Genomic DNA, 22953 nt, shown 5'->3' with positions numbered 1-22953 from the left:
AGTTTGGTGTCTTCCATGTCCACAGATCTTTTTCCTGATCTGATCATTTTTGCCCCTTCAGCTACTTTGCAGCAATTCTCCCAGGCCCTTTCAATGCCTGGGCCAGAAGTTCATTGTCTTTATATGGCAGCAATTCATGTGGTTTATGTCACCAAGGAACAGTCGATCGGAACCGCAATTGTTCGTTTTTTCTGGCAGAAACAAGGATGGGCGAGGCTTTGCAGAAACAGTTTTTTCCAACATAGATACATTCTAACTGGGCATTTTTTGGTTGGGTTCCTCAACCAGTCTTTTTTCTCATGGGGTTGAGTGTTGTCAATCTCCCAATGTATACGCCTCCTCTCCTGTCCACCTGTAATAGAAAGCTGAATGAATTTCCTTTGAAAAATAAGTATGTCCATCATCAACATTTTTCCTTTCAACCCAACCTTTTTTAGAAAATCTACTCTTATGTCTCTGTCACACCATTGTGTTCTAAACAAATTCCATCATCTCACTTTTTGAACATCCCTGCCTCCTAGAAAAAACTTCAACATTTATTTTGTTTATTTATATACCAAAGCTACTAACTCTCCCTTTTTCATGCACATTTGCTTTTCTTTTTACTATATGCTGTCTGATTGCTGGGACCTAGTTTGTTTACAATACACATATTCAGCTGCATCTATTTTTTAGGCAATAAATACATTTGCCTGTCTTATTTCTGCCCTCATGTCTTATGGGCTTCTTTTTACAAAAGTTATTTGCCACTTCAGGGGACTGTTTCATTTTCCCTCTACATCGACATTCTCAGATGTAGAGGTGCTGAAAATAATAAATGACAAACAAACACATTTTAAAAGCAAAATTTAAAAAGACATGTTGTCGTCTTCTCCATCTCATAGGTGCATCCATAGCAAAAGAGGGCATCGCTGGCAGGGATCCCTGTTGTCTGTAGAAAATCAAAATAGAAACAAAAGTCATTTGGGGACTGGCAAGCGGGTCAATTTTCTTCCTAACCTAAATTCTTTCTGCTTAATGCTAACAAAAAAATGTTTACTAGACTTGTTTGTGGCTTTTTCTTTCAGCCCATTTAACTCATTGGCTTTCCCTGACTCGTTGGTGCACAAAATAATCACACTTCTCATTAACCTTGTACAATGCAAGGGCTGATACCTAGTCTTTCTATCTGCTGTGCTGAACGGTCTTTGTCTGTTCTGCTGTAAATGCTTCATTCTGATTTGCTGCATGTGCTCCCTACTTTGCTGCAAGTGCTTCCTGCTTTTCCTTCGCCATCTTCCTTCCAATCGCGTTAGACCATGGTAGTTTTCCTTCTGTGCTGTATTTTTATCCTGTTTGACACAATAAACATCTTGCTCTGCATTATCTCCTCCTTACCTCACTGCACTAATCTAGCCTACCCCTGTGTTTCTAAAATCTGGCACCAATTCTTACTATCTGCCTTCCCATTTCATCATGAAACTACATTGTTTGCCTATTCGAAACATTTCTTATACGTTCGCCAAATCTACCCTTGTTGGCATCCTGCCAACTATCAAAAACTGAAAAAGGTTACCCACCTTTTATTTTACGTCTTGTATGTCCTGCATTTGTCTGAGGTGGCCATGCTTGCATCTATATGCTAGTCTGTTTACACCTATTTACACCTATCTTGGGAAGAAATGGCTACATAATTGAAACACTGTGTCTCTATTTGCCTCTTTTTCTGTTACTCACCTGGGTCCTCTTACTCCTAATAATTATCAACAGTGTGCCCACACCCTGTGATGTGAACCAGTACTTACCTCTTTTTTTCTTTTCTCCCTATTCACTAGCACTTACCTGTGTCATGATATACTGTTTCTTCCCCTATTAAGTATGGGTTGGTTGTAGAGGTGCACTCGTGAATTACTAAGAATTAGAAAAATTAGCTGATTAGCTCAAAGTTCAGGGTGCTCCTTATTAGATCTGTGCTACCAGGTCTAATGTGTATGTGAAAAAGGAATGGTACCTCAACAAACATTGAGATACAAATAGGGGCACGACCATTACAACCCAAAGTTGCAAATATACTTCTCGGAACCATAAATTTAAGAAAAGTCACTTCTTTTCAACAAGGTATATTTCCAAAATTAAAATACAGTGTTACTTCACAAAAACATGCATACAATTAATAATTCAGGATTTCAAAAACAATACACATATAAAGAACCAATGGTAATGTTTTCATTCACCTTAAGCATCAATTTCATCAACAAATTAATACCCTCTAGGTAATAATAACTAAACAGTGATCATTAACCCTTAGTTTTCCCTAATAAGGTTATCTCGATATCTGGACAGGGAGTTGCTCTAAGTATGAGTTTAACTGTACTCCGCCAGTCTAATACTACGCGTTTTGGGCGTTGCACCCTTCTTCAGGTATTGATATCGTAGATATTCTTCCTGAAATATTCAAAAGAAATAAATGGATTTTAGTATATTAATTTAAATTATGTTTCGCAAGTTGAATCAAGGAAATAATTATTTGTCATAACTGACTAAATAAGAGAGGTTCTATTCACCAACCTGTGAGATATATTCCAACAATATAAAGATGTTGATTGTCCAGCTGTCATGAATATAGTTCAACTCCTAAAAGTAAGAGTAGAAAAGATTGGAAGGTAAGGAAGGGGATGTAACCATCCTGCATGCAATGTTTAAGGCATCTTTAACCCGATTCCCCACAAGTACTTCACAGTTGATCTGAGGCAGGACAATTCGCTAAAGAGTGTGGTGTCCCGCTCAGTAAACAGATCCACCTGAAGACTGGGAAAATAAGGAAATCACGTTAAATAATTAATGATTGTGACTCACCAAAATTGCGAGTCCTTCCTTGTCGGAGTAAGAAATTAAAGAAGTCCCGTACTGAGATTCAACTCAAGGGTCTCCTTTTGTTTAGATGCATTCACTGTAATAATAAATACATTATGATCACTTCTCTAATCAATGGTATTACTAAGTTCTATGTATCTCATGAAGTATGATAACGATAGGTACCTGTAAGTGAATCGACTTCCTCCAAATAAATCTGCCACGCAGTATATTAGATAGTATATGCTGATCGTTGATCGGATATGTTTTATCAATTTATCTTCCCTATTAAGGCCAAGCAGAAATTCCTCCTGTGTTCAGGAAGGGTCCATGATCTTTAAAAATAAACCAACATCATTACGTACACTCAAATAATGATATTTTCCTTACCATTGTATGTTCTTCTTGAATTGGCTCTGTACAACATTTTTCTTGTACTGCTAACCCAATTTTGGTCAACCATACCCCTTTTGGTTCTTTATTAATCTCATCATTCTTTTTTATTAAAATGCATACTTTTTCCATTTTGGCCTTTAATCTTCATTGGTGCTGTTTATTTTACAAATTTGAATTGTGTGCTTATGCTCCCTGTTACTCTGCTATCCATTCATGCATCATCCAATCATTTCTTCATTAATTTTTCCGTTCATTCATTGTTTATTTATTTATTTATTTCATACAAATGACGTACATTTTTTAAACTGAGCTCTTTATTCCTATACTGTTTAAAGTAAATGATTTATTTTCATTTTCTCTTAATTCATTTTTCTGGACACATGCCAAAAAGGCCCAAAGTCCACCTGACATTTTGACACTCTATCCAAATCTTCCTTAAATTATACTGAATGCTACTACATTATTGTCATATGTAATAAAATGTTTCCTTTCCTTTCTTTTTAGTGTGTGATGTTCCGAACGAAACACCACTTCATCCTTCTGTAAACGCTATCTAAATATGTCATCATTAGTGATATTTAATCAACCTGGACTTTTCTCTTGAGAACCATCACTGTCCTGTGTGGTCCATTTTTATTATTTATTCCTTGATCATTTGCCATGTTCTCTTATATTGTTTCTAATTTTGTGGGGGTCATTTGTAACCCTCTTTGTTCATAAATATCCGTGGTCTGAGACTAAATTCATCAAATACTCTCACCACTTTTCCACTAGGCCACACAGCTATCTACAATACCGTGCTTACATTACAACAATAAAAATCTCTGGTTTCTACCAGAAACGTCTCATAGGGCCTCTTGCCCTGCACATGCCACTATGAACTCACTCATATCTAATGGTGCATTCTCAAAACAAAACACACTTTCCCTTAATCACCTAAACAAAATAATCATGGCTAGGCTTGCATTATCCAATCCTTTTCTCAAAATATTGACAGGTGCCTGTGACAAATGTAAAAGAATTTGTCATAACACACTCTCCTCCATAAACTACTAATTCATCACTAGGCAAGAAGACTGTGTTCATAGTTTTCAACAAAACCCTCAATTGTTCTAGTAATCATTCAACACTTTTCTGTCTTTACTGTATGGTCATACAGTCCTACTGTCTAGAACAAAATTATTCTCCCTTTGCCATATTAATTTTCGGCACTCTCTGAGGCTTAGTGCCAATAAAAATTCTGAACACACCAAGTCGCCCTATGAGGCTTTCCCTCTTTGGGTACATGCATAACCTTGTCCTTGCGAAAGCATTTCTTCCTTTCATAATGACACCTTCACTCCTGTGTGTCACTATTTATTCCATGTTTGCATATTGTTGAGTCTGTATATGGGCTCACTGCACTTGCCCTCTGCAGTAAATCTGTTTGCAATTTTCCTAAGATGCTGTACCTGCTGCACTGGGAAAATCCTTCCTTGACTTGACTTGACAACAACAATGCTTAAGCTGTGCACTGTTCAGATGGTATCTTCGTCGACACAACAGTGTTTCGGCCTGGAAAAGAGCTGTAAGATGCAGCTTTGTGAGCAGGCCTTCATCAGGACGTGTGATGGAGTGAATAGTTGTCCCGGGATCTCTATCTGTAAATAACAAATGGAGTGTGATGAGTAAAGGGGTGACCTCGAATATAAAATGATGATTCAATAAGCTTCCTAACGATTATACCATCTGAACAGTGCACAGCTTAAGCATTGTTGTTGTTCTTTTTAAATGTCCATGAAATTGAGTTTATGTTCATTCTGTAACTGCACAATTGAAATAATTGACCAATATTGGCAGTTTTTTGTATTGTTGTTTCATTGAGATCCAGCTCTTTCCACTGGATTATACCTACTTGTATTGTCTTCTAAATACTCCTGGGTGCGCTATCCACACTATCATTATTCAAATGCTATTAAATACATTCAGTTCTAAAATGTATTTCTAGTGACTGTTATATGTGTCAAAATGTTGGATTGGTGTGACCTCTCACCCTGACATTTTGGTTTTATTTTCTCCTCATTCTGGCAGCCTTAAGCACCCTCTTGTTTCCTTTTGGCAATCTGTCTCCTTTCCGCTTCATGGCGCAATAAAAAAATCATGCAGTCAACCAGTGCATGACTCAATAACCTATGGACATTTCTAAGTGTCCCAGGTTATTGCCACACATAAAGCCAATAACTTTAGGGGCATTTCTCAAAATGCACCCACCAAAATATCATTCATCACCACCTAGCTAACATGACGAAGGCACTTCCCTCAAAATGGGACACAGCCCACACAAAAAAGTGTTCCAATAATACTAAACAAAACAGAACTTTCAGCCCTTGAATTTAGAACATCAGCTTTTTCAACATATCAGTCACTAAGGAGCTAACTTGCTCAGTTCTCAGACAAGGGCCTTCCCTTGCATCTGTTGATTTCACCATTATTCATTGTCATGTTTGTCCGCACACACTGCCTGAACTGTATTTTACTCCTGAAAACTTTTACTGTGATCATAAATCATCTCGGTTAAGTGCGTCGGCTGTTATCTTTTAATCCTTTAACCAAACACTGTTCTACTTTCAGCAGTGCGCGGTCTATCTTGGTCAACTGCCAAGCAACGCACTTCCTTTTTTTCTTTTTTAAGAAATATATTCAGTCTCCAACATTCTCATGTGATGCGGTCTTATAATCTATACTTTTTTTTAAACAAGAAAGGAGTGTATTGGCAGAATATACAGCCCCTTCTTGTCAGCTATGCAACATGCTGAAAAACAGCCTAAAGCAGCCACCATCTTTAATATCTTGTCAGGTCTTATCTGGTCTTCATCTCCAGTAAAACGAATGCGGTTTCATGTCGTGTGAAGTTAAGTAAATAGTTTAACTTGTCCATTTTTGGCAAATACAAGAATTAACGCTTATCTACCATATTCCAGTTTTTACAAGAGTTCAAACATGATCTCAATTTTCATCCTTTTCTTCATTTTCTCACTAAAAATGGCATTTACCATAATTTTAAACAACGCACACATGTGCACTTTCATCCATAGCTCATATTTATATCCTATTTTTCTCCATAATTGATCACTTTAATTTATGGCTTGGTGCCAATTTTTCTTAAATAACTAAACATCTCTTATCTTTACCTTTTCTCATAAAAATGCATGCAAAACGTAACATAAAACACACAATACAATTTGACAAACATGACAGACTGGCCGGCCACAAATATCTCAGTCTTCTCCTTAAAACGGACCTTTTCCTACCCCAAATTAATAAATTAATATCCCGATTGGGATGTAAGTTGCCCTCTTTAAACTTGTCTTTAACTGAGTTTGTCGCCTACATCACCTCTCTATAGGGCTCTAGGTGTGACTTCTTCTGTGTTCTTTAAAACGTAGTAAACCTGGGCGTATCCTTTATCGTGGCCTTTCCTCACGATACCTGTTAATTGCTTGGCCTCGCCACAAGTAAATTACTCAATATTCAACAGTCATCATTCTCAAGTTACTTTACCCCAATCCCTGGTACTTCTAAGCTACTACATTACACTCTAAACCCTTAATTTACCCAAAATAAAAAACATTTTTCTTAAAGATCCACCAAAAATAATCCTTCAAAAATTCAAAAAATAAATTAATATTTTTTCTAAAATGGGTTCCCCAAAAATAATTAAATCATTATTAAAATAATTTTCTGGAAGACCCCTAAAAATTACTTAAAATAATTTTTCTTGGAAGATTTCCAAAAACAACTTTAAAATAATTTTTTTTGGAAGACTTTCAAATAATAGCCCTCTCCAATTCCCAGATGCCAAGGCGCCCTCCCATGCTATCAGGCTTGTCAGTTTTCTCTCTCTCTCTCTCTTGGCACCCCAGATCAGGAAAGGGAGGCTGAAGCACATCAAGACACTCAGACTGGATTCTCAAAGGTATCTGTTTATTCTTTGCAGCAGAGCAGGACACAGCATACATCATACTGAAGAACACTCTGCAACTCCCAAACCCCCTCACTTTTCAGCTCCTTATATACTCTTTTAAAAAGTGAGGTAATGCAATGATCAATGTACAACCCCTTTTCCTGCCTGTGATTAGTAGGCCTACCTACCACTCAGACCCAGTCTGAACAGGTTTCATCTAACACATTCTATACCAGTGGCCTCTTCATCAACTTCTATGAAAATAGTTATCCACTGTCCTCATCATGACAAGCAGAAATCGACCATTTTGGATGTTCAAGCATCCATCTTAGAGTTGCCTGACTTGTTTTATCAAAAATGGCTGACCAAATTACAAAATGCTTGACCAACTTATTTTTACTCAGAACATTGGTCCCTGCTCAATTTCGAATCTGGATTATTTGATAATTTATGATAAACATGTACTACTTCACATATTCTCTACTGTGCATGACATTCGAGTCATTGATCAACCCGACAAGTTATCTGCATTCGGTTTGAGGGCGGTGGGCTTATCTTTTATACATTCAGTTTGAGGGGGAGACGGGGCTCGTCTCTGTACATTTCTCCTCTGTGAAAGATAGTGAGCTAAACAATATGGGTAAGGATCTTGTAACCAGGACTAATGTCTGGCAGAGGGACTCCCAGGACCCCCCTTGTTAATTTGCATAATTTAAGTAACTTTGGGTCTTACCAAGTGCCAAAGTGCCAAAGTGCCTCTTGCTCTGGGAAGACACTGTATTACTAGCCGGGAGTCGTCTCCTCCAATCGTTTTAATCCTCATCACCACTTGTTAAGAATGAGTTTCCAGACACGTTGCTTGTGAATGATCTAATCCTTTATTAAGATCATATGTATAGAAATGACCCCCTGCTAAGAGGCATCAGCTGCTCCCTTCTCATCAGCAACTGCTTCTAAACTCCTGCACATTCCCTCACAGAATCATATGATGTTACAGTGGTTCCATGGTTGCCATGTGACCAGGATCATAACAACGGCTACTAGCAAGAACTAATCATCATATGAGCTATTTACAAGATAAGAAATACATATATTTGTATAGTGTGGTAGTTAATGGTAAGCAAGAGAATGAATGACATACAATAACTTATCACAATAACTTATCATTCCTAACAGGGTCTCACCCTAAGTCACTATGGGAATCCAGACGTGGACCCCTTGCTCACTATTCTTAGAGATGCACAGCTCCACCCTACTGATGAGGTCCAACCAGACTGAAACACGTGTGTAGGGTTGCTGTTGGTACTCTTGTTCAGAGGAGAATTGCCTAGCATTTTGGTGCGGGACTGCCCCAGGGCAGGACAAAGACTGATATGTTTTGGATATTTCTCCTCTGTGAAAGATAGTGAGCTAAAGAATCTGGGTAAGTCTCTCGTAACCAGGACTAATGGCTGGCAGAGGGACTCCTCAGGCTCCCCCTTGTTTTTTGCATAATCTAAGTAGCTTTGGGTCTCATCCTAAGTTACTAGGGGAATCCAGACGTGGACCTCTTGCTCACTATTCTTAGAGAGGCACAGCTCCACCCTACTGATGAGGGCCAACCAGACCGAAACACGTGTCTTAGGTTGCTGTTGGTACGCTTGTTCAGAGGAGATTGCCTAGCATTTCAGTTCTGGATTGCCCCAGGGCAGGACAAAGACTGATATGTTTTGGATATTTCTCCTCTGTGAAAGATAGTGAGCTAAAGAATCTGGGTAAGGATCTCATAACCAGGACTAATGTCTGGCAGAGAGACTCCCAGGACCCCCCTTGTTAATTTCTTAAGCATATACATCGTAAATTCTGATGCAAATTCCAACCTACAATCTCTAGATTCTCCTATATCCTCAAACGAGGCACATAGAGCTATTAATGATCTTAAGAAGGGGAAAGCTCCAGGTCCAGATGGTTTCTGAATTGATTATTTTGCCCATTTTAAAGATATACTATACCCTAAACTTAATGAACTTTATACATACATGGTCTCCCCTTTTCTAATCTTGGTGGTGCAGAATTGAAGCTGTTAAAATGATGAGCTCTTCTATCATTATCTATTAGTTATATATGCTCCCTGCCGATATCCCAGGTTCTTTATTTAAGTCATTAGACTCTTGAATCCTTAAATTTCTCTGGGGGAAAAAGAAACAAAGGATATCACTATGCAAACTTAAGAAGCCCATAACGGAAGGAGGTGTAAGTTTGCCGGATTATAAAAAATATCACTCAGCCTTTATTTTGCAACAAGCTCAGTTGTGGTTTATCCAAACTAATCCTAATGTGGCCAACTGGTATGTTATAGAGAAAGCAATGGTCTCCCCACATATTCTTATAGACCGCCCATACATCAAAAATAATAAGTGTTTCAATATTACTAGTATTAATGTTTCTATTATGTACCTCCGATTATACTTGTTTTCACTAAGTTCAAAAAAGATCAAAATGTATATCACCATATATTTGGATGAACCCCTAATAAGAACTAACAAAAGAACTGTATGCTGGAGAACATGGCAATCTCATGGCATTAAATATGTGCAACAGCTGTTCGTTCATGGTATTCCCCTTACTTTTGATGAGTTCATTACTAAATTTCATGCTCGCAATGTCTTTTCTACAACAATATGCAAGTTTATTAGATGCAATTATGGAAAATTATAATACGCTACTTTGTAATGCAATAAATTATTCAGCTCAAAGGCTACTTCATCAATCCAACCCCAATGTCACAGCAGCTATGTTGTACAAAGGTAGTTCATCTTCGTCAACTGATGGAGTCCTACATAAATGTTTAGAGGCTTGGAACCTAGACTGTTTTCTAAATGATCCCCAAAGGATTTGGCCCTATCTATGGACTAATATTTCCAAGGTAAATGTCTCAGCAAGCCTACTTCAAACAATGGTTTTCTTCCATCACAGGGCATACATCTCTCCATTAATGTTTTTCAAGGGAGGTTTGTATTCAGGGAATGTTCAAACACATCAGGCCTCATTACAAGGTTGGAGGTAGCTTTGCCGGTAAAACCCGCAAGGCTACCTCCAAACTGGCAACCGGGTCTGGCATCCGCGAATGGGCAATTACCGGGTTATTCCGGCCCTGCCGGACCCGGTAATTGCCCTTTCATGGGTGCCAGAACCGATACATCCCCATTCCCATTGAGCACCGTAGGGCTCAATGGGAATGGATACATCAGATGCACTGGCCCTGTTTACAATGGTGCCGGTACATCTGACTTGCTGTGCTCGCGGGTGCCGCTCTGCCCGCCAGGTCAGACCTGGCGGCCTGACAGTCACCCGTGAGCACAGCTCGTAGTATGGCAGTACGGTAGCAACGGTGCCGGTAGCGCTACCCGCACCGTTGTTACCTAACACCATACTCGTAATGAGGCCCATCAAACATCTTTAAATGTATTCATGTTGAAGGTTTTTGGAAGAAGGTGTGGGAAACTTTGGAGCGCACTTTTCAGATTCAGCTACTTTTCTCCTTTACAGTCCTATTTCATGGGAGCAAAGCTATTCAACCTGACATTGATAAGAATAAATGTTATTTGTTTGATCTCTTCATAGCCATAGCAATTCAGACTATTACTTCTAACTGGAAAGATCTCAAAAATGTACATTTTAAACTATATTTGAATTCTGTATGTAACATTAATAGAATGGAAAAATTGGATGCTTCATCCCCACGATTATTGCACAAACATAGATTAAAATGGCAACTATTTCTGGATTTCTTAGGTAATGTGATGCCTAGATAACGAGAAAGATGTCATCACTGGTACCACATATCTTAACAATTACTGCCCCCCCTTCCTTATGTTCATTTTAGCCTTGTGTGTTGGTGTGTGTACTTAATGCTTTTTTACCATAAATGTCTTATGCAACTAGTTTAGGTTAATTGGCATTTTACTGCTGAGTGCATATCTTCATATATTCCTTATACAAGGTTCATGTATTGTTCAATTATATTGTAGACGAACATCCTGTTTAATAATACTTATATTGACCTCATAATGATGTTCCACTTATTGTAACAATCTTGTATTCCCTAATGATCTTAATAAAATGTTTAAACACAAAAACAAATAAAAAACAAAAAAAAATAAAAAATGTGTCTTCATTTTCAGTAATGACTTAGCAAAAGGATGTATTAGTTTGCCTGCATGACGAACTGACAGCATCCCAGTCAATAACACCTTCACAGCAAAGTAACCCGCCCCACCCTCCAGATCAACTGCTCTTATACTTTATGTAGCGCTTGACCCTAAAGCATCTCGAGCCACTTTATCAGGCCTTCTGGCACACTATTCCTGCCTCCTGCCTAAAACAATGCCCTTTGTTGTTAAGAAAACATAGCCTATCATTTGTGTTCATGGCAAAGAATACCACATGGTGTTACAGTTCTGAGTAAATATGACAGCTCGACCCACACTTCCGGTCTTGTCCTCTTCAGGCAAGCGCTGTAGGCCTCTGCTCCCATGACACCTTACAATATTGATTGAGTTCTCTGCTGCCTGGCTGTCTGAGGTGGACCTGTGCACTGGTATTAATTCAATGGCTTTTTGCCACTAACTTCGAAGTGCACAGAGGCTATGACACACATGCACGGTCTAGTTAATGATAAGCAAGCATTGCCTTGGGCAAATAGGTGGCAAAGGGATGCACTATCCAAAGTCTGCTAGGTCTTCGAGGAAAACTAAAAAATATTAAGGTGAAGAAACTGGATGATGTCATGATGGGGAGGGCATTTTTGACATAAAGATAGAAAATCAAAGTTCCTGCCCCTTCATTTCAATGTCTTCCCACCCTTCTGATCATTGTACTATTTTTGTATGTATTTCATCAACTGGGGTCTGTGTTCTTCAACATGGCACGGGTTAGTCCTACACATACAAGGTGGTGTTCAGTGTTTGCCATTTATGTAGCCAGCTGAGTTTGCTTGATTGTCTTTTTCACTTTGGGGTGCAGCAGTGGTTATGTTGATGAGATGGTAGTCAAGGAACTTTGAGCTTGTAGGTTTTTAGCAACTATTGCTTAATCACATATTTATTTCTATGTTCCTTGTTATAGACATCATTTAGCAAAGGGATGGTGTTGTGACTTTGCTCTGAAACACATTCACTGATTTAGTAGTCAAATCTTTTGCCAACGTCTGGTTTTCTCGATTGGGCCCTAACCATGAAACATGGCTTTATTTATTTTGCTAAATGATGGTAAAGTTTCAATATATATTTTGCTCTCTCAATGACTTTTCTTTGTAGAGACTGACACATTTTGAATTTGTGTAGTCATTGCAACAACTCTATCCTTTCAGGATGCAAACGAAGGCTCTCTGTCCTTAAATTAGCTTGTTAGCAAAGCCACTAAAAGCAACCAGTCAATCTTTGTTGCTTCCTAGCCACAGACGCAGAGCTGTTTCATTTCTAGTTTATTTATAATAATTTCTTTTAACATTTGTAAAGCACCTAAGCTGCCTGTATTCATCAAGGCACTGTTGTGGGACCAGTTACACAAAGTTGTGGAGGCATGTGAACAATACATTACAGCTTACTTAAAGTTCATGCATTTCTAGTTTGTACATTTCACATGCATAAAGTTCATGCCTTTCTAGTGTCAGGCACAATGAATGACTGCCCCACTGTGACATCCCCCGGTATACCTCTGGGCATAGGGCGTCTTTGGCGCAGCAGGATACAAAGCATGCGCGTTTAATTGAATTGGCTACCTGCCGCTGCCGCCACTGACGGCACGCTGGCACTGTGGCCGCACATTTCTTTTTTCTTCCCAACAGGGCTGGTCATGGGCAGCTGGGCTGCGCACCTGTGCATGAGGGCCTGGGCACGGGTCGGGAACCGAAACCGCACATGCCCTGCCCCCAAACAGGCACCGTCAAGTGTTTGGTGTGCGGTGCGTGCCACGGGCAGGGCGGCAGCGGTGAGGCCTTCAGCTATATGGCATGTCAGTGATCGTGATGTCGAAGGTAAGATAGACCGACCACAACGCTTTATTCTACTCATTACTGTGTTGTGATTGTGAACACTTGCACACCTGGTGAAAGCTGCGGCCTGGGCCATGGGCGCAAAGTTAGATTAAGGCTTTAATATTCCGTAAGAGATGGCCCTTCCATGAGTGGATAACTGCCAGAGGTTTTTTATATGATATTGGCCGTCCGATGGACGGTTCCACACTGGCTGTACACTTTTAATTAAGAATTGAGTATCCCAGAGAAAAAAACATGGGCTCGTCTCGTCTGCTAGCATTCTGATCACTTGCATGGATCTTAGAACACAGACGAAGCAGACTAAGGCTTTGGGAGTAGGAAACAAAAACTAGATATTTTATTAATTCTTATCACAAGCTACTTTGAGATTAAGCACCAGCCGTCTACAGTTTGATGAACTGCCTGATGGGAAAGTTAATGAAACTAATAGCCGCACGGCAATTATCCAATAATGGAGGATGATTGCACAGTGTGGAGGGGTATTAGATCTGGGCCGGCCGGAGGCGGGGGGGGGGCAGAAACACAGACTTCTAGACAACACCCATTACGTGTGCGTAAACGCCCTTAATTGTTTCTTGAAAGTGGAATAGGTGGGCGTGATTATGCTTTTTCATATTAGCCCTCACTCAGTAACCTCTTGCAGTGCACTCTAGAGCAAATCTCTTAGTGAATGTGGCTTTCGCTCAGGGAGGGTGCCTTTGAATCTCCTGTCAGGCCAATAGCATACATGGTGTGTATGTTGATTTTGCCGGGGTTGCGCGAGCCACTTTTCTGGCACTTTTCTCTCAGGCCGATGACATGCATTCTGTAAATGCTGCTAGTGATGCACCTGCCACTTTTTTGGCACTCTTCTCTCAGGCCGATAGCATGTGTGTTGTAAATGTTGCCAGTGATGTGCTGAGCACTCTTCTGGCACTCTGCTACCAGGCTCGTAGCATGCATAAAGAGCCGGTTGTCAGAAACGGTGCCCTGAAAGTTATTTGCAAATCCATTTCCACAATGCACTTTTCCACTTCAACCTTTTATGAATGAGACCAGGTGCGCTTATGTTATGTTATGCTACTGCTGAATCACCACTCTAGTCATGCCAAAGCACTGTATGTGCTTAAAATGCCTCATTACAAGTTTGCCGGTCCGGTAGTAAAGGTGCCGGTGAGCTACCAGCACTGTTACCAACTACGACTTTATTACATTGTGAATTTCTTTTTTCTTTGCTATTTGGCATTTTTATAGACTACGAACCCTCAGGTATCTGAGTGCTGCTTATTATTACCCACGGTGTGTGGTGCTCATTTATCGACCTCGGTAGGATGAAAGGCCCCGCGGGATTCGAACCTGCGTAAGCAGGCTCTGCACGGATGTCAAAGCAAGCGCTTTACTCACTGTGCCACTTGCTTGTAAGTGCTACAGAGCACTATGGACACTGATTTTGTTATTAATGTTTCTGTTTATCTAGTATTAGTATTATCCCTAGGTTGAACACCCGGAAGGGAATAAATTCATATTTCCTTGGAATGTACTAATTTGCTTTTTTTCAAATTAGGATTGGTGCTTTATCTAACCATTTGCAATTAAATGTATCTTTATTTTGGGTCAGAAAGTGTCTTATAATCTCATTATTGAGCTTCGGAAACCTTTTGGTTCCGCCCCTGGGTGAGTACATCTGTGCAGTCCTTGTTCAGGCATTTTTACTTATGTGTTCGCAGCAGTGTGCTATCTGCTGCTGGTTTCTGGTAACTCGAAAAAAATACAAGCAGTTCCTAGTTTCAGTGTACCCTCTTCTAACATGTGAAAAGTAGATAAAGGAATTGTATGTATCCAATGGCTTGTCACCACTGAGACAGCCCCAAGTTCTCCCCAAAGCCTAAATCATCATTACGACTCTGGGTTTGCGACACAGATTAACCTTGTGCTAATTTGGGCATACACTGAGCTGCACCCATGGGGGTGACAAGCAGGTAGGGGCAGGGTTAGTCACATTGCCATCTAATTGGACTCCATCTTTTCAAATGGCATATGATTCCACAGGCTAACTCCAGTACTAGGTAATTATAGACCAAGCTTCAATAACTTGGATGAGAGCATTTGTATAAATACCTTGCTGTTTCCAATGATCAGGTACAGTACGTCATGTAGTGACACTTATTTCAAGCTATTTATAGCTATTTATTGCTTCGACCTGTGTTCAAATGAGACTACGCTCTGACAGTATTTGCGTTGAAATGTATGTTGTAATACATGCTGTGCACAGGGCCCAGATAGTTGCTGAGTTTCTCTGGTTCCTGAGTGGATGACATTCTAGCGGTGGTGAGCTGGCACGTGTGTCACACATAGGGATCTGTCCCAGTGAAGTGCTATTAAAATATTTACCCAATGTAAGCATGATTACAGACTGAGTGATAATGACAACAGTGCAGTACTTCCAGTGGAGACACTCAGCTACACACTGGGATAACAAAAAGGTGAGGAGTATCTCCCTCACTGCTTTTGAAGAATCTTACAAGGCCTTCAGTGCACAAAGAGAGTAATAAAAGATATAACCAGAACTCACTTTGAGCAGTAGGAAAAATACATGCCCAGGGAAAGAAAACTTGATGATACTCTGTCGTTCGAACAAGGTAAGTGCAGCAGTACTTCTCTGTTCGAGCCGAGGCAATGACACACTACAGCTGGTGTGGCGGCACACTGGCTCGAACAGGCAGAACTGCAGTTCGAATGTTGTGCGTGTCAAAGGCAGCTCTGGAGGGTCCGGCTGGTTCGAACCGAGTTGAGCATGCTCAAATCATGGCTAAAAGCAGTTTCTCAGTGACCTTGTGGGAACCGTCACTATCTTGATTCTTAGGAACTGTGAGTCCCACTGCAGGGTCTCATGGATAAGATGGGTCATTTTAGCAGCCTCCCAAACACAGGGGAAGCTGGAGCGCACCTCCATGGGTCCTTCAGCATGGTGAGGTCCTAAGTAGTAGTGTGGCTGGCAGAGAAGCAGGTCGTGATCCAGCAGCGGATGTACTCCCAATTTGTCCATGGGAATGGTAAGGACAGAGCTTACTTCTGCCTTGGAAAAACCTATCATCACCTCACAACTGAAGTACTTTGGGAAAGGACTGCTCTCCCAGCAGGGTCAAGTGAAATCTTCCTGAAGTTTGAAGTCCAGAGATGATTCAAATAAGTGGTGGGAGACCCCTTCTTTTAAATGCAGAAATCTACAGGTGATTGGGCAAAAGCAAGGCTGCTTTAAAGGTTCTATCCCTGCCCTAGGAACAAGTGAACTTTGTCTTCTGACATCACACCCAAAGTGCTTTGTGCTACAGGAAGCGGAGGGGACAGGAAGGAAAGAAAGAGGCATAGAGAAACAAGCTGGTGGATGTTACAAAGGATCAAAACAAGGCCTCTCTCAAGGCTGCAGTTCTGCTGGCTGCAGCAAGGAGAGCCTGTCTGGGGAGAATACACACAACCCTTCTACAGCTGAACTGGGCTCACAGGGCTGACTCATGTGTGATATCAAATTGACCTGGCTTAGCTAACTGAGATATGCTGGCTACCATACCCTAAACCCACATATGGCATATATTTACAATTTAGTGTGCCAGGAAAACCTTCTCATAGTTATGTAGTTTTTGGAACAGGGGTGTGTATCTTCAATGCAGCCGCTGCACCTCTAAGACTTGGTTGTAACTGCAACTGTCAAGTGGGCATCTGTGATTTCTGAACCTGCTCTGTGCCACTGGTAGCGCAGGTGCTGCAGATCAGGCTAACGTTTCTGCAGAGCACAGGTGTACACTATGCTTTTGGCATGGAGCTTTTGAAGGTCACCCTTTCTGAGATAGAATTACCTGCATCATTTTAATAGTTGATAAAAAAAGCATTACAAATCCAGGGTTTCTACATGCTTGCCAGATGGCAATTCTTCACAATACTTCAATAAAATCAGGCTGGAAAAAAGCAAAAGAGCATATCATTTTCTACTGATGAAAACAGTACAGAACTGATCATCAAACTGGCAACTAGAGAAAGAGAATTCTGGTAACGTATCTATGGCCCTCATTACGGGTAATACCACCGGAATTCCGGCAAATGGTAATACTATTACCGGTACTTGTATGCTGGTAATAAATGCAGATTAGAAGCTCTTAGCTGGAGGTAAATCCATCACCCCTACCAGCAAAGTTGTAGTTTGCCAGTCCGGTAAAAGTGCCAGTAAACTTTATTACCTGCAACTTTTACCATGTACCTGCCAAATCTTAATGAGGGCCAATGACTATTGTAAATGGCAAACATTATTTTTTCTTAACTCTTTTCACCTATCTTGTTGATCCGTTACACACTTTTCACTATTCTACAGTTTTATTAACCAGGATTTCTGACCCAAATCACAGAGCCATTTCTCCAAATAAATAAGCACAATGATTGAGTTCATGCTTAAGTGAAAGAACAAATCATCAAGAACAATAAACGTGTATTACGAACCCTAGATGTAAAAGAATTAGTGGAGCAGTTCTACTGCTATAGACTGGGACAAACCCACACAGTTCAAAATGTATTTCTTTCTGGCAGTGCTATGTTGGAGTAGCCTGATATCACATTGTGAATTTACACACAGTCACGGGTTTAGATTCATATAAGCACAGGACTGAATCCACTACCCACCCTGCATACTTCACGGAAAATCTATTGATGCTTCCATTTCATTGCACTGTCAAATTGGATCACGGTTTTAAAATGTGGTAATTCCAAGCCATTTCCCATTTGCTTCAAAAAATGGTCACCTAAATAGCAAAAGTTCGTTGCAAAGAAGATAGCAGTGGGGCTAGGTCCTTGCCTTAAACCTACAGTCATCACTTGTCATTTGTTGATGTTTTTTTATGAAGTAGTGTCTGCACAGCTTTCTTCCTGATGACCCTCACCATCCTAGCTCTCACATCCAACTGCTAAGGCAATGTTAAGGCTTAGCTGCTTGATTATTTTGATCATGCTTAACAAATCACTATGGGAATCCAGACGTGGACCCCTTGCTCACTATTCTTAGAGATGCACAGCTCCCCCCTACTAATGAGGTCCAACCAGACTGAAACACGTGTGTAGGGTTGCTGTTGGTACTCTTGTTCAGAGGAGAATTGCCTAGCATTTTGGTGCGGGACTGCCCCAGGGCAGGACAAAAACTGATATGTTTTGGATATTTCTCTTCTGTGAAACATAGTGAGCTAAAGAATCTGGGTAAGTCTCTCGTAACCAGGACTAATGGCTGGCAGAGGGACTCCTCAGGCTCCCCCTTGTTTTTTGCATAATTTAAGTAGCTTTGGGTCTCATCCTAAGTTACTAGGGGAATCCAGACGTGGACCTCTTGCTCACTATTCTTAGAGAGGCACAGCTCCACCCTACTGATGAGGGCCAAGCAGACCGAAACACGTGTCTTAGGTTGCTGTTGGTACGCTTGTTCAGAGGAGATTGCCTAGCATTTCAGTTCTGGATTGCCCCAGGGCAGGACAAAGACTGATATGTTTTGGATATTTCTCCTCTGTGAAAGATAGTGAGCTAAAGAATCTGGGTAAGTCTCTTGTAACCAGGACTAATGGCTGGCAGAGAGACTCCTCAGGCTCCCCCTTGTTTTTTGCATAATTTAAGTAGCTTTGGGTCTCATCCTAAGTTACCAGGGGAATCCAGACGTGGACCTCTTGCTCACTATTCTTAGAGAGGCACAGCTCCACCCTACTGATGAGGGCCAACCAGACCGAAACACGTGTCTTAAGTTGCTGTTGGTACGCTTGTTCAGAGGAGATTGCCTAGCATTTCAGTTCTGGATTGCCCCAGGGCAGGACAAAGACTGATATGTTTTGGATATTTCTCCTCTGTGAAAGATAGTGAGCTAAAGAATCTGGGTAAGGATCTCATAACCAGGACTAATGTCTGGCAGAGAGACTCCCAGGACCCCCCTTGTTAATTTCTTAAGCATATACATCGTAAATTCTGATGCAAATTCCAACCTACAATCTCTAGATTCTCCTATATCCTCAAACGAGGCACATAGAGCTATTAATGATCTTAAGAAGGGGAAAGCTCCAGGTCCAGATGGTTTCTGAATTGATTATTTTGCCCATTTTAAAGATATACTGTACCCTAAACTTAATGAACTTTATACATACATGGTCTCCCCTTTTCTAATCTTGGTGGTGCAGAATTGAAGCTGTTAAAATAATGAGCTCTTCTATCATTATCTATTAGTTATATATGCTCCCTGCCGATATCCCAGGTTCTTTATTTAAGTCATTAGACTCTTGAATCCTTAAATTTCTCTGGGGGAAAAAGAAACAAAGGATATCACTATGCAAACTTAAGAAGCCCATAACGGAAGGAGGTGTAAGTTTGCCGGATTATAAAAAATATCACTCAGCCTTTATTTTGCAACAAGCTCAGTTGTGGTTTATCCAAACTAATCCTAATGTGGCCAACTGGTATTTTATAGAGAAAGCAATGGTCTCCCCACATATTCTTATAGACCGCCCATACATCAAAAATAATAAGTGTTTCAATATTACTAGTATTAATGTTTCTATTATGTACCTCTGATTATACTTGTTTTCACTAAGTTCAAAAAAGATCAAAATGTATATCACCATATATTTGGATGAACCCCTAATAAGAACTAACAAAAGAACTGTATGCTGGAGAACATGGCAATCTCATGGCATTAAATATGTGCAACAGCTGTTTGTTCATGGTATTCCCCTTACTTTTGATGAGTTCATTACTAAATTTCATGCGCGCAATGTCTTTTCTACAACAATATGCAGGTTTATTAGATGCAATTATGGAAAATTATAATACACTGCTTTGTAATGCAAAAAATTATTCAGCTCAAAGGCTACTTCATCAATCCAACCCCAATGTCACAGCAGCTATGTCGTACAAAGGTAGTTCATCTTCGTCAACTGATGGAGTCCTACATAAATGTTTAGAGGCTTGGAACCTAGACTGTTTTCTAAATGATCCCCAAAGGATTTGGCCCTATCTATGGACTAATATTTCCAAGGTAAATGTCTCAGCAAGCCTACTTCAAACAATGGTTTTCTTCCATCACAGGGCATACATCTCTCCATTAATGTTTTTCAAGGGAGGTTTGTATTCAGGGAATGTTCAAACACATCAGGCCTCATTACGAGGTTGGAGGTAGCTTTGCCGGTAAAACCCGCAAGGCTACCTCCAAAATGGCAACCGGGTCTGGCATCCGCGAATGGGCAATTACCGGGTTATTCCGGCCCCGCCGGACCCGGTAATTGCCCTTTCACGGGTGCCAGAACCGATACATCCCCATTCCCATTGAGCACCGTAGGGCTCAATGGGAATCGATACATCAGATGCACTGGCCCTGTTTACAATGGTGCCGGTACATCTGACTTGCTGTGCTCGCGGGTGCCGCTCTGCCCGCCAGGTCAGACCTGGCGGCCTGACAGTCACCCGTGAGCACAGCTCGTAGTATGGCAGTACGGTAGCAACGGTGCCGTTAGCGCTACCCGCACCGTTGTTACCTAACGCCATACTCGTAATGAGGCCCATCAAACATCTTTAAATGTATTCATGTTGAAGGTTTTTGGAAGAAGGTGTGGGAAACTTTGGAGCGCACTTTTCAGATTCAGCTACTTTTCTCCTTTACAGTCCTATTTCATGGGAGCAAAGCTATTCAACCTGACATTGATAAGAATACATGTTATTTGTTTGATCTCTTCATAGCCATAGCAATTCAGACTATTACTTCTAACTGGAAAGATCTCAAAAATGTACATTTTAAATTATATTTGAATTCTGTATGTAACATTAATAGAATGGAAAAATTGGATGCTTCATCCCCACGATTATTGCAGAAACATAGATTAAAATGGCAACTATTTCTGGATTTCTTAGGTAATGTGATGCCTAGATAACGAGAAAGATTTCATCACTGGTACCACATATCTTAACAATAACTGCCCCCCCCCTTCCTTATGTTCATTTTAGCCTTGTGTGTTGGTGTGTGTACTTAATGCTTTTTTACCATAAATGTCTTATGCAACTAGTTTAGGATAATTGGCATTTTACTGCTGAGTGCATATCTTCATATATTCCTTATACAAGGTTCATGTATTGTTCAATTATATTGTAGACGAACATCCTGTTTAATAATACTTATATTGACCTCATAATGATGTTCCACTTATTGTAACAATCTTGCATTCCCTAATGATCTTAATAAAATGTTTAAACACAAAAACAAATAAAAAATAAAAAATAATAAAAAATGTGTCTTCATTTTCAGTAATGACTTAGCAAAAGGATGTATTAGTTTGCCTGCAAGACGAACTGACAGCATCCCAGTCAATAACACCTTCACAGCAAAGTAACCCGCCCCACCCTCCAGATCAACTGCTCTTATACTTTATGTAGCGCTTGACCCTAAAGCATCTCGAGCCACTTTATCAGGCCTTCTGGCACACTATTCCTGCCTCCTGCCTAAAACAATGCCCTTTGTTGTTAAGAAAACATAGCCTATCATTTGTGTTCATGGCAAAGAACACCACATGGTGTTACAGTTCTGAGTAAATATGACAGCTCGACCCACACTTCCGGTCTTGTCCTCTTCAGGCAAGCGCTGTAGGCCTCTGCTCTCATGACACCTTACAATATTGATTGAGTTCTCTGCTGCCTGGCTGTCTGAGGTGGACCTGTGCACTGGCTTTAGTTCAATGGCTTTTTGCCACTAACTTCGAAGTGCACAGAGGCTATGACACACATGCACGGTCTAGTTAATGATAAGTAAGCATTGCCTTGGGCAAATAGGTGGCAAAGGGATGCACTATCCAAAGTCTGCTAGGTCTTCGAGGAAAACTAAAAAATATTAAGGTGAAGAAACTGGATGATGTCATGATGGGGAGGGCATTTTTGACATAAAGATAGAAAATCAAAGTTCCTGCCCCTTCATTTCAATGTCTTCCCACCCTTCTGATCATTGTACTATTTTTGTATGTATTTCATCAACTGGGGTCTGTGTTCTTCAACATGGCACGGGTTAGTCCTACACATACAAGGTGGTGTTCAGTGTTTGCCATTTATGCAGCCAGCTGAGTTTGCTTGATTGTCTTTTTCACTTTGGGATGCAGCAGTGGTTATGTTGATGAGATGGTAGTCAAGGAACTTTGAGCTTGTAGGTTTTTGGCAACTACTGCTTAATCACATATTGATTTCTATGTTCCTTGTTATAGACATCATTTAGCAAAGGGATGGCGTTGTGACTTTGCTCTGAAACACATTCACTGATTTAGTAGTCAAATCTTTTGCCAACGTCTGGTTTTCTCGATTGGGCCCTAACTATGAACCATGGCTTTATTTATTTTGCTAAATGATGGTAAAGTTTCAATATATATTTTGCTCTCTCAATGACTTTTCTTTGTAGAGACTGACACATTTTGAATTTGTGTAGTCATTGCAACAACTCTGTCCTTTCAGGATGCAAACGAAGGCTCTCTGTCCTTAAATTAGCTTGTTAGCAAAGACACTAAAAGCAACCAGTCAATCTTTGTTGCTTCCTAGCCACAGACGCAGAGCTGTTTCATTTCTAGTTTATTTATAATAATTTCTTTTAACATTTGTAAAGCACCTAAGCTGCCTGTATTCATCAAGGCACTGTTGTGGGACCAGTTACACAAAGTTGTGGAGGCATGTGAACAATACATTACAGCTTACTTAAAGTTCATGCATTTCTAGTTTGTACATTTCA

This window comes from Ambystoma mexicanum, chromosome 4p, assembly GCF_040938575.1.
Source record: "Ambystoma mexicanum isolate Mex_15411 chromosome 4p, UKY_AmexF1_1, whole genome shotgun sequence".
Taxonomy (NCBI): Eukaryota; Metazoa; Chordata; class Amphibia; order Caudata; family Ambystomatidae; genus Ambystoma; species Ambystoma mexicanum.
This window is presented reverse-complemented; position numbering follows the sequence as displayed.